Consider the following 10935-nt stretch of genomic DNA (forward strand, 5'->3'; position numbering starts at 1 on the left):
ATTTGCTGTTTCTTCAAAATACCAATTTAGACGAAGAAATAATGCCATTGTGGTATTTCTCTTCCAGTGAGAAGAAAAAGGCGCATAAATGTCACCAGCCTCCTGCTTCCTAAGCAGCTATTTTCTGCACTTGTACTGGGAAAACCAAGGTCCGAATGAGAGCATGCACAGGAGCTTAATTACTAGGAATTTTATACCCTTTCTTAGAATTCTCAAACGTATTATCCATAAACAGGACATCATAAACTGATAATCTTTGATATGGTACCTGTTAGCGAAACGTGTTTTGTCTTACTTGTTTTTGAAGATGAATCATATTGGCTGAGTAAGACTCGTACTCCCAAAAAAAAAAAGAAGTATGTATTTTATATCATCTGCGTATATGACCAAACAACCTTTAATACAAATGTGAATCATGAATATGCTGTATTTCTTTTTAACGGAAATTGTGCCTCCCACCAAAGGAATCATTGATACTAGAGCGCCACACACAGCATGAAGCTAAGAAGGGCTCGATGGATAAAAGAGTGGAGCTTGCGAATGTCAAATCCATCTTCGGTGTGGCAGTATCCAGGAAGCAGTCAACTGTGCAAGGCCTGTAAGCCATCACGAGCTGCGGGGAACTTTTAAGAATTGCTGCTATAATGTGCGACAATTCATAATCAATTTCTTTTACTTTCACGCCTGAGTGACAAGGCGTATTTTCTACGTATTTAGTCACCCAGTTTCCCACTCCCTGTTTCCTAATTATTGTAATCTATTCCAGGCATTTCTATACAAAGCAAATTACCGTAGGTAGCATTTCTTTGTAGAACTGGTACACCCATTATTGAGCATAGTGAACACTGAAGCTATAGGTTCCTGTGAATTGATGAAATAAAAGGCAATATCACAATTTGTTGATGAATCATAGTGTTGGCAGAGCTAAGGAGCCGACCCATCATATATTTAAGATGCTGAGCCAAGTGAATGTTTGATGCAGAAAATCTAAGCCATTGTAAACCATTGTAAAACAAAAGTTGTCGAAGGAACCCTCTACAAGGAAAACACATTCCTGTAGAGGGCAGTAACGTGCTTACATTGCTTGTCAGTATGCTGCAACCTGCAGCCCACTTAAATACTTCTACCAAATCAAATTGGTATTGTGAAATAAGCAGTAAATAAAGAGTTGCAAACCTTCATCCTCCAGTATGTTGCTGTTTTTGAGGACCTTAGGTCATCCAAGCGTTCTCTGCATTTGCCATTGAAAGATATACTTCTGAATTATCGAATTTACATTTGCAGCGACAAAAATACCAGAGGAAATGTGGAATTAGTGTAAGTAATGATATAAAGTTAATAAGATTATGAGTTCTAACATCGTTATGCTGTGTATGGCTGCATAATTATCTGTCATCACTGTTTGAAGCTACAACATTGTAACCATATTTGTATTTTATGTGCTGGTATGAGATTCCAAATGGGCTGCCGACTGCTCAGCGCTATCAGGAGGGGTTCCGAAATGTTGAACATGACATCACTTTTGCTGCCTGTGATCTTATAGTGAACAGCCATTTTATTGACTAGTTGCCTCTCCAGGTAGATTACCTTTGATCCTGTAGAATCGTCCTATGGGGTATTAGACATCAAATGTCGGTACACAATCAAGGAAAAAAAGGGGAGGGAGCTTACTGCATTTGATATCTTCAGTGAAGTGAAATAACCCAAAACTTCAGAGGGACCATTTTTATTAGGCACAGCTTCTTGGACAGATGTGCATTTCTGGATTTTAGTTGACGTTTGTTATCTTTGATAATAAATTGATTTTGATTGAAAGATTGAAAGAGTAAATCGAAAACCATGACGGCAGAACCTACTGAGCACACTAATGCCATATCTAAACAATAATGAGTGAAGTTTTTGTTGTGCAATGCTACTATACAGTATTTAGGGTTTTGTAATTCTAAGTGTCATCGTTTTCCGCTATGAGAGCTCCTGGAATTTTGTCGGTATAGCACAGATTATTCACACGTGTTTTCATAGGGAACCTGTGGAATGGGAAGGGAACAATGAGAGATATGGAATCCTTGATCGGCTGAATTCTGCTTTCAACATGGATTCGTACCGCTGCAATTTTTTCAGTTTTTCTCAATTCCTATGTGGTGAACAGCCGATATTTAGGAAAGGTGGAATGTTCACTGCCACACCTTTCTCTTGCATATGGTATTCTATTAGGAAGATTTTGTCAGCTTTAGTGAAATCCATCATCACACAGGAGGTCCAGGAATCGGCTTGTTCTTAGTCACTTCCTGTCTGACTTACCCCGTTAACAGCTTAGCCATAATGTTAGCTCTCCACTCGTTACGACGCCAAGTCCTTCACTGTGTGGGTTGATTTGTATTGCGAGTACAGTTCAGACAGTGCGAAAAATGAGGTGGGTACATCATATCTGGTTTCAGTGCACGGATATGACTCTCAAAATTGAATACTTCACTAAAAAAGCATCTGCCATTGTTGCTTAATCGCGTGTCTTGACTGCACAGTGGTGTCGTGACTGCACCCAAGCCTGTTCCAAGTACACATATTTCTCCACGCAGATCATATTCTGGGCGCTGTGGTCTCTGTCACAGCAAATAGATATCCGAGATTCCGGTGAAATGTACTCAGTCGGAGTTTGATGAGCAAAAGTAATATTTAATTTGTTGAGCCGACCTCTCTAGCGTTCTTTGGCTACAAAGACTCGTGTGGTTCGTCTGGTGAAGCTTTGTGTTCATTCTATCCTCTCTTTGGTTCAGGTACTCAAAAGATGCTCCAAATCAGGGACAGACTTGAAGTCCAGTGTCTGAACGTCTTCGTCAGGTTCTTGCAATTTCGCGATTCCAAAAGAAATTGAATCTTCCTCTGATTTCTGTAATTTGCGCTAAGTGATGATGAGTTAATCTCGAAATAAATTTACTCCTTTCTTTCTGTGCTGCAAGCTTCCTGTTGGCATCCTGCCAGTTTCTGTTAGGTTTGCATGGTCGCTTTGCTTGAATGAAGTTCTTGCAATTTTGCTTCATGCTGTTTGCAGAAAGATACTCATGAAGCTTTACTTCATTTTCCTTGCTGGCAGCTACCTGTGCTCGCAAAGAAGGTAGTAGAGAAGGTAGCCTCGCAGAAAGAGAGGAGGAGGGTACACTCAGCGGCGAACGATGGGGATGGAGCGCGCGCAGCAACCCGAGAACACGAGGAAAGAAAATGGGGGGGGGGGGGGGGGGATTGCCGGAGGCAGCGCTAGCAGCGACAGACTGATGCAGCTGCCTCTGCTAGCGAGTCGATACAACGCGACTGCGTAGAACACCGTCGCCGTTATGCAGAAAGAGGAGGATGGGGTCCCCTCTCTTCCTGCGAGGGTGCTCTCTGGTTGCCGAAACGCTGGCTCGCTGTCAGCGCATCACGGTGCGTGCATCCAGTTCTCACTCATTTCACCTGCTAGCGGCGTCAGCGGCATCAGTTAGTCGCTGCTATCTGTTGGTCGCGCAACGTTCCTATGGCCCCGCGCGCTGCCTCCCGCAACCTTTCGATATCTCAATTGCTCTCTTCTTTTCTCCGACCGCCAAGTTTCTTTCATGACAGCCAGTAACTGTTAGTGGAGTGTTTCTTGATGAAATACACGTGAAAAATTAAAAACAGTTGTCTGTAATTGTACATACGTGTCTTGCTCGATCATAAGTGTCTTTCTTGCCTCAATCTATCGAAAAGGGGAAACAGCGGATAAGCTGCGCTCAAATTTCGCATTACGAAGTAACGTAATTGTGGGCAATTTTTTTAAGGTGAAAGTCTTTAATGGCTCATACTGCCGTCGACAAAAGCTGTCTGCGCGAGCAGCGCACCTGATTGGTAGACAGAGAAGTGACGTCACCAGCCGCCAAATTTGAAGCTATCAACCCTAATTCTCATCTTGTCTAGCGCTCCTGCCATCTGCAATCCCACACTTGAATGAGCGCCAAGGAACGGCACGCCACAAGGGAGATGGTGTACCGTCCAAACGCACACTTGACGAAGAAAGTGTGACAGATACTGTGTCTTTCCTTTCCTGTGAACCAATTGTAATTATATGTAGCACTGCAATGAACACTGATAAAAGGCAAGCAATGGGAGGCAAATGATATGAGAGGAGGCGTAGGCTTTTGTCCTTCTCCTCTTAAAAGGCATATAACACACAGGCTATGTTTTTTACTGTTTGTGTTCCTTCTTGCTGGTTGGAGTACTTCTGTCACGAAGTGGTTTTCTTAGGGCTTCAAATTTCAGAACGGAAAACTGAGCGTTCTGACCAGATTTGTTTGCTGATCTCAGGACCTTCTATTTTCTGCCGAGTGGTTGCGCTACCGTGGAGACGCTTCTTTTGAGACTGCGGAGTGGCGGTATCGCTGCGGCCGCACCTGCCGGGCGCTAGAGAATGTAGTCAAAATATTTTCATCACATGTATGTGTTAAAGCAAATATATTTGCATTGTCGTAGAGATAAAATCAACTCGTTGTTTGGGGGGTCTAGTTTAATTTCACGCTAACTGTGAAATTGGATTCCAAAGTAGTGGAAGCATTACAGAGGGCGGCAGAAAACTTGGTGGGTACAGGAGTTTAGGTAGTTTTAATGGGTCACATTCACGTATGTAGCACAAAACTGAGTTAATTAGTGAAGTATAGAAAGGCCTTCGTCCTGCAGTGGCTGATAATGACCGTGCTTGATTAGAAAAAAATAGTGTTGCATGGGATGGATTACGGTCAGTTTTGTTGCTGTAGCTGTTTAAAACGGATTTGTGTTTACCAAAAAATAGCGAATCCTTTTGTATTCACAGCACATATTTCTTTCCAGGCGATCAGCATATTTTTTATCTTTCTTGCAGGGTGATCTCTTCATATGAAAATTCTTGACACAGTTCGTAATTGTCGAATCTCTTATTCTACATATGACGGATAAAGAAGTCTCCGCATATATTTGGCGAGTAGATTTATATCGCTATCGCCGGTTGATTCCTTTTCTGATGAGAATCATTTCAAAGCCCTTACAGGATATTGTCCCTTGATCTCTTGAATGGAGTAATGTTATAGATTTTTCATTGTGTCTCTGCTTCAGCGCATATGCTTTACAGTTATCTTAAGGTTTCTGTTTTAAGAGACATTGAGGAGAGCTCCAGATTTTCCGTTCGGAGCAAAATCATGTGTTTAGCCAATTTTCTGGTTTGTTTTTATTTATTCGGAGTCAAAACTTGCACATATTTAAAATAAATAGATCCCGAGTGAAAATAATGTTTGGTCGCACTGATTCCAACTTATAATTTGCTTTAGATGGATAGGTTATAACTCGCTTATTATGTGCAAACCTCAGCTCTATGATTGATGCCATGCATACGCTGTGCAGTTTTGCAGTAGACGCTGGGAAAGCTACCACTTCCCATGTTTAAGGTTTCTTTTATTAGGTGTAACTTCGTTTGTACATACCTTCCCTGCTTTGATTCCCGTACTCTACCCCAACAGCCTGTCCGAAAGCCCTAAGGAAGAGCAGTAAAGATCAGGTTCTTGTTTCTTCCACTGTTCCACTCCTCTCCAACGTGCTCGTCGATTCGGAAGGCGACGCGTAGTTCACACGCAAAACACTGAGACAAAGGCCGACGAACTTGACTTGCAGTAACAAAACGAATATTAACATTTTACGACACAAACACGAGATACAGAAAACTTATTTACACGAGAAGGAGACGACAGTCTACAAACAGAGACTGGGCAAACAACTAACTGCAAAGCGAGCGCGTAGCTCTGTTTACGACTTCACAGTCGGGGCGTGCCTGTTACGCTGTCTTCGTGTCTATTGGACCACAAATCTGTTCCCCACACCGGGTTTAGTGTGAACGTAGTTGACACGTATTATTCGCTCCTACATAGCCAACTGATGCGGTATGTGCGACAATGCATTTCAGACGAGAATGACAAATGCTTGTTTCACAATAACTGTGAAATTTCAACGAAATCGTTCTTGGAAGTTCCGTCTTTTTATCTCGATAATACCTACGTTGCGTGCGATGGTAAGATTTCTTTGCAGAAATCGAGGGTGTGCATAGGGGCAAAAGTAGCCCCTATTCTAAGCACCATTTTTTTAAGTCAGGTTGACAAGTAAATAGAGATTGATTAAGCTGGAACTGTATCCCGCATTTTCCGCTATGTGGACGATTTCCTTGTGGTTGGGGGGTCCCTGTAACCTGAGGATGCTACACGAGTTCTTGAAGTCTTCACAAGAGATGGGTCAGGACTGAACTTCACTGAAAGGGTTCTTCAGTTCCTTGATTTAAAATTGACGTTTCAGCCGGACCTTATTTCTTGGCAGTGTTCTCCCAGAAGTAAGAAGCGCTTGTTGAATTATGAACCCTTTCACTCTACGTTTGTGAAAATCGGTATAGTTAATAGTTGTTTAAAGATGGCAGTGCAGAAGTCTTGCCCTCCTCAAATGAGCACTAATGTCGCCACTTAGGCTAGTAGGTGTAAGGAAGCGGAATACCCTGATGCCGTTCTAGTGTCTAGTGCACAAAACTTTATTCGAATGCTAAAATATTTAAAACGCGTTTTTGAGATGCAAAAGGTTCGTAAAGAACGCAAGAAGGTTGCAGTTATGCCATATGTGCATGCCTTACCTCACAGAATAAAGAAAGTGGGGGCTAGGTACTGAGTGGATGTTTCGATATCGTCGAGACTTTTTTAGCGATTACCGAGCCACTTACGCTTTTTACCCGAGACAATGTTTCTTTTGTCTGGCTAGATGATCAAGAGGATGCCTTCAACGAGTTACGCCGGCGACTGCAGGTCGCCCCGATACTTACCCATTTTGATGAAAACGCTGCTACGGATATTCATACCCATGCCAGTAATTTTGGATTCTGTGCCGTTCTGATTCAGTGGCAAAATGGCACTGAGAAAGTTATCGCTTACGCAAGTCGCTCTATTGCAAAAGCAGAGACAAACTACTCAACCACGGAAAAGGAATGTCTCGCGGTAGTTTGGGCCATAACTAAGTTCCGACGATATATTTACGGCCGCCCTTTTAGGGCTGTGAGCGACCACAATTCATTATGCTGGCTAGCCAACCTCAAATACCCCTCTGGACGGCCTGCAAGGTGGAGCCTCCGTCTCCAAGAATACGACATTACGGTTGTATACAAGAGCGGCCGTAAGCACAGCGACGCCGATTGCTTGTCCCGTGCACCAGTTGATGCTGCCCCTCCCGACAGAGAAGACGATGACTTCCCGTTTCTTGTTGTAGTCACGACCACCGACATGGCCCAGCGTCAACAGGCGGACACTGCTTTACGATCGCTTATTTACCATCTCGAAGCCCTTGATATAGCTGTCCCACGTACTTTCGCATGGGGTGTATCCTCCTACAACATTCAAAATCGCGTCCTATAGAGAACCTTTCAGCACAAGGAAACCTTTCTTCTCGTTGTGCCGTCCGACCTCCGGCCAGAAATCTCGCACGCATGCCACGATGAGCCTTCGGCTGGTCATTTAGGAGTCAAGGGAACATTAGCACGCATTCGGCAAAAGTACTATTGACCTAAGTTGCTGCCTTCAGCCCAGCACTACGTGAGAACATGCCGAGATTGCCAGCGGCGAAAGACACCTCCGCTGAAGCCTGCAGGGGCTCTCAGCCGATAACTCCGCCAACAGCCCCTTTCCAGCAAGTGGGCATGGATCTTCTGGGCCCTTTCCCAACGTCCGCATCAGGGATCAGATGAATAATAGCGGCGACAGAATACTTAATGCGATATGCCGAGACACAGCCACATTCCCGTGCAACTGCTGTTGAAGTAGCCCAGTTTTTTCTCAAAGCCATCGTGCTGCACTACGGTGCCCCATCGGTTAATATTACTGACCGCGGTACAGCCTTTATGGCCGAACTAATGCAGGCTCTCTTCAGTATTATCCGCACAAGTCATCGTAGGACTACTGCTTACCAACCGCAAACAAACGGACTCACTGAACGCCTCAATAGATCGCTTGCAGACATGATTTCCATGTACGTCGACGTTGAACATCGCACGTGGGATGTGGTGGAAAGCATTTATTGCCAAAGGAGAGGTTGCTTGGAGAGCCACCCCTAGTGGGCCGCTCACCTTACAATACTAGGTAAAGTCCCTTACTCCGGAACTCCATCGGTCGGGGCCGTCACATGAGCTCGCTGGACCAGCGCTTGTTGTACCGCTAGATCCAGGCAGCCGCGCAGGGCCGCCTCCCAGTACTCTCTGCTAGGGGAATGGTTACGGGTAAAAGAGAAAGATGAAGCTGGCATACCTAGACCATGTGAAAGGTATCAGCTACCTCTCCACAGAAAGGGCAGAGGCCAGAAAAGGAAGGGTCGAATTGTTTGAGTACTGCCGGGCACAGTAGAGTGTTAGTAAAATGTCTAAGAAGTATACTTTCGCCCGCTTTCCCTAGCCCCTTGAGAGGAGCCGGGTACTGTCGGTGCGAGTCCCGGTAATAGGCACAGATTTCTTGAGGGTAAGAGAGGATAAGTGTCCTGGTCCAGATCGGTAGGGTTTACGCCGGGGGCCCGGTTAGTGAGTGCGCGGGCGGCCGAGTTGGCGGCCTCATTCCCTGGTAGGCCCTAGTGGCCTGGAGTCCAAATGAGTTCGGGTCTGGGGGTCTTGATCCCAGGCTACTCTCCGAAGTATTATTTTTGCTGTAGGCGTTATCCAGCCCAGCTCATAATTCCGGCAGGCCCCACGCGAGTCGGATAGGATGAATTTTGATTGAGGGTGGGTGGCAGCCAGGGCGATTGCTAGCTCCTTCGCGTGGGTTGCGCTCGGGGTATTAAAAGTGAGGATATCCACCTGTCTTTCCTCGTGAACGAATGCAGCCGTGTACCATCCTCTCCTGGAATGGCGCGGGCCCTTAACATCCACAGAGAAAACATTGTGTTTAGAGCCATAATGGCGGTGCAGCGCATTTGCCCGCCCCTCATGCCATCCATTGTGGTCTTCTGTGTCCATTTTGGTAGGAAGGGGTCGAACACGGAGGGCGCCTCTGAATAGCTCTGGCACTCGTACCCTTTCCTCAGTGTGATGGTTGTATTGTATATGGAGCCGGTCCAATAGGCGATGACCGGACACGGTCTGGGCAAGACGCGTGTATTGACTAGAGAGGTGCGCCTCGCGTAGCTCCCGATAGGTGTTCACCACCCCCAATGCAAGGAGCCTCGCATTGGAGGTAGAGATCGGGAGGTCGAGCGCTCTCTTTATCATCTTGCGGAGAGTGACTTCCAGGATGTCTTCATCATGCTTGCGAAAGTGCAGGTATGGAGTTGAATAAAGAATTCGACTCGTCAGAAATGCATGGGCGAGTCGCATCGCATCTCTGCTTCTGAGGCCCCCACGCTTTTTGGAGACGCGACGGACCATGCGGCCCACTTGGTCGCCAACCTTGCGAAGCTTGACTAGTGTTGTGTCAGCGCGACAATTTTAGTGAATAAAGAATCCGAGGAGTCTAATCTCTATGGTTTCGCGTATGGGTCCACTAGCCAGAGAGAGAAGTATTGGTGTCTTGCATCTCGGCTAGGGGCGTAGATGCACGAATTCTGATTTTTGAGGACACCACTGGAGACCACAGTACGTAGCATAGCGATCCTTTATGCCCGCCGCTGCTTGCAGGCAGTCCTCCAGTTAACCAATGTTGCCCTCTGTAGCCCAAATGGTGATGTCGTCGGCATATAGCGCATGCTGTATACCTTGAACCTCACGTAGTTGGGCAGGAAGATGAAACATTGCCAAATTAAAGATTAGTGGGGAAAGCACTGCTCTTTGAGGCGTGCCCCGCGTACCCATAGTATAAGGACCGTACGCGGGGCGCAGTAATAGTACTTATCTTTCATGATATACTGATACATCGCAATCGTGACAGAATGTCTCTTGTTGGGCATCCTATACTGAGAGGGCATGGAAGAGGAGGGTGACATTTTTATAAGGCAAAAGTTGCGCAGCGGGTGATCGATAAAAGTTCTGGAGGTGAGACTGTGTGGAATGGAGGGTGTCGTTGGGAGTCGGAGGGGGAAGAGAGGCGGGGGCAACACCAAAACTACGGACGTGCAGCCGGATAGTATCTAGCGGGCTTCGCTATACAGGAGAGATAAGACACTTTTTGCTTTTAGTTGTAGCAGCTTAGGCCACTGCTGATAAATTAATCTGAAGAGACGACAGGCACTGAAATACTCGCAAAATGTTAGCGTTCTGATGAGAGGAAGTATATTGTTCGCAGTCGGCCCATAGGGGGTCCACTAGAACAGTCGGTGAGGGCTTTGCCATATAGTAGACGTACAGGGGCGCAATCAGAAAATGGAGTACGCTGTTCTCATTAAATTAGAATAACGCCTCTTCCACTGGAGAGGAAAAAGTTAGGTATCTGAGTGAAAGCGCACCAGCGTCCAGTAACAGTTTGCACATACCACGACTGCTAGTTACAATTATGTGACGCGTGAAAAAAATTACAAGGCAATAGCCTGCTCCGTTTACTTTTGTCCGCACCTATGCGCATGGTTGCACTGGTGAGGATGATCCTGAATAACACTTTAGCCTAATCTGCAGTATAATGCAGAGTAACGGTTTACTCGGAACCAATAAGGTTCTCGATTTTTTACCCATAGTGGAAATAAATTTAGCAGAAACGTCATTTGAGGCAGAGCCGAAATGGACATGGGCAGTACATGTAGTGCAAAGAGAGGATTACCGATGGTCGCTTGGGGCAACAAACTGGATTCCAAGGAAAGGAAAGCGTAGCAGGGGGCGGCAGAACGTTAGGTGGGCGGATGAAGTTAAGAAGTTGGGGGGGTCAAGTGGATGCAGCTAGCACAGAACTGAAAATAAGAAAAAACGCATGTTCCGCTCTGCAAAATTACCTGGTTTCAGAGAACGTTGGCGGGCTTATCAGGCCGCGA

This window comes from Amblyomma maculatum, chromosome 3, assembly GCF_055883805.1.
Source record: "Amblyomma maculatum isolate TAMU_Amacu chromosome 3, ASM5588380v1, whole genome shotgun sequence".
Lineage (NCBI taxonomy): Eukaryota > Metazoa > Arthropoda > Arachnida > Ixodida > Ixodidae > Amblyomma > Amblyomma maculatum.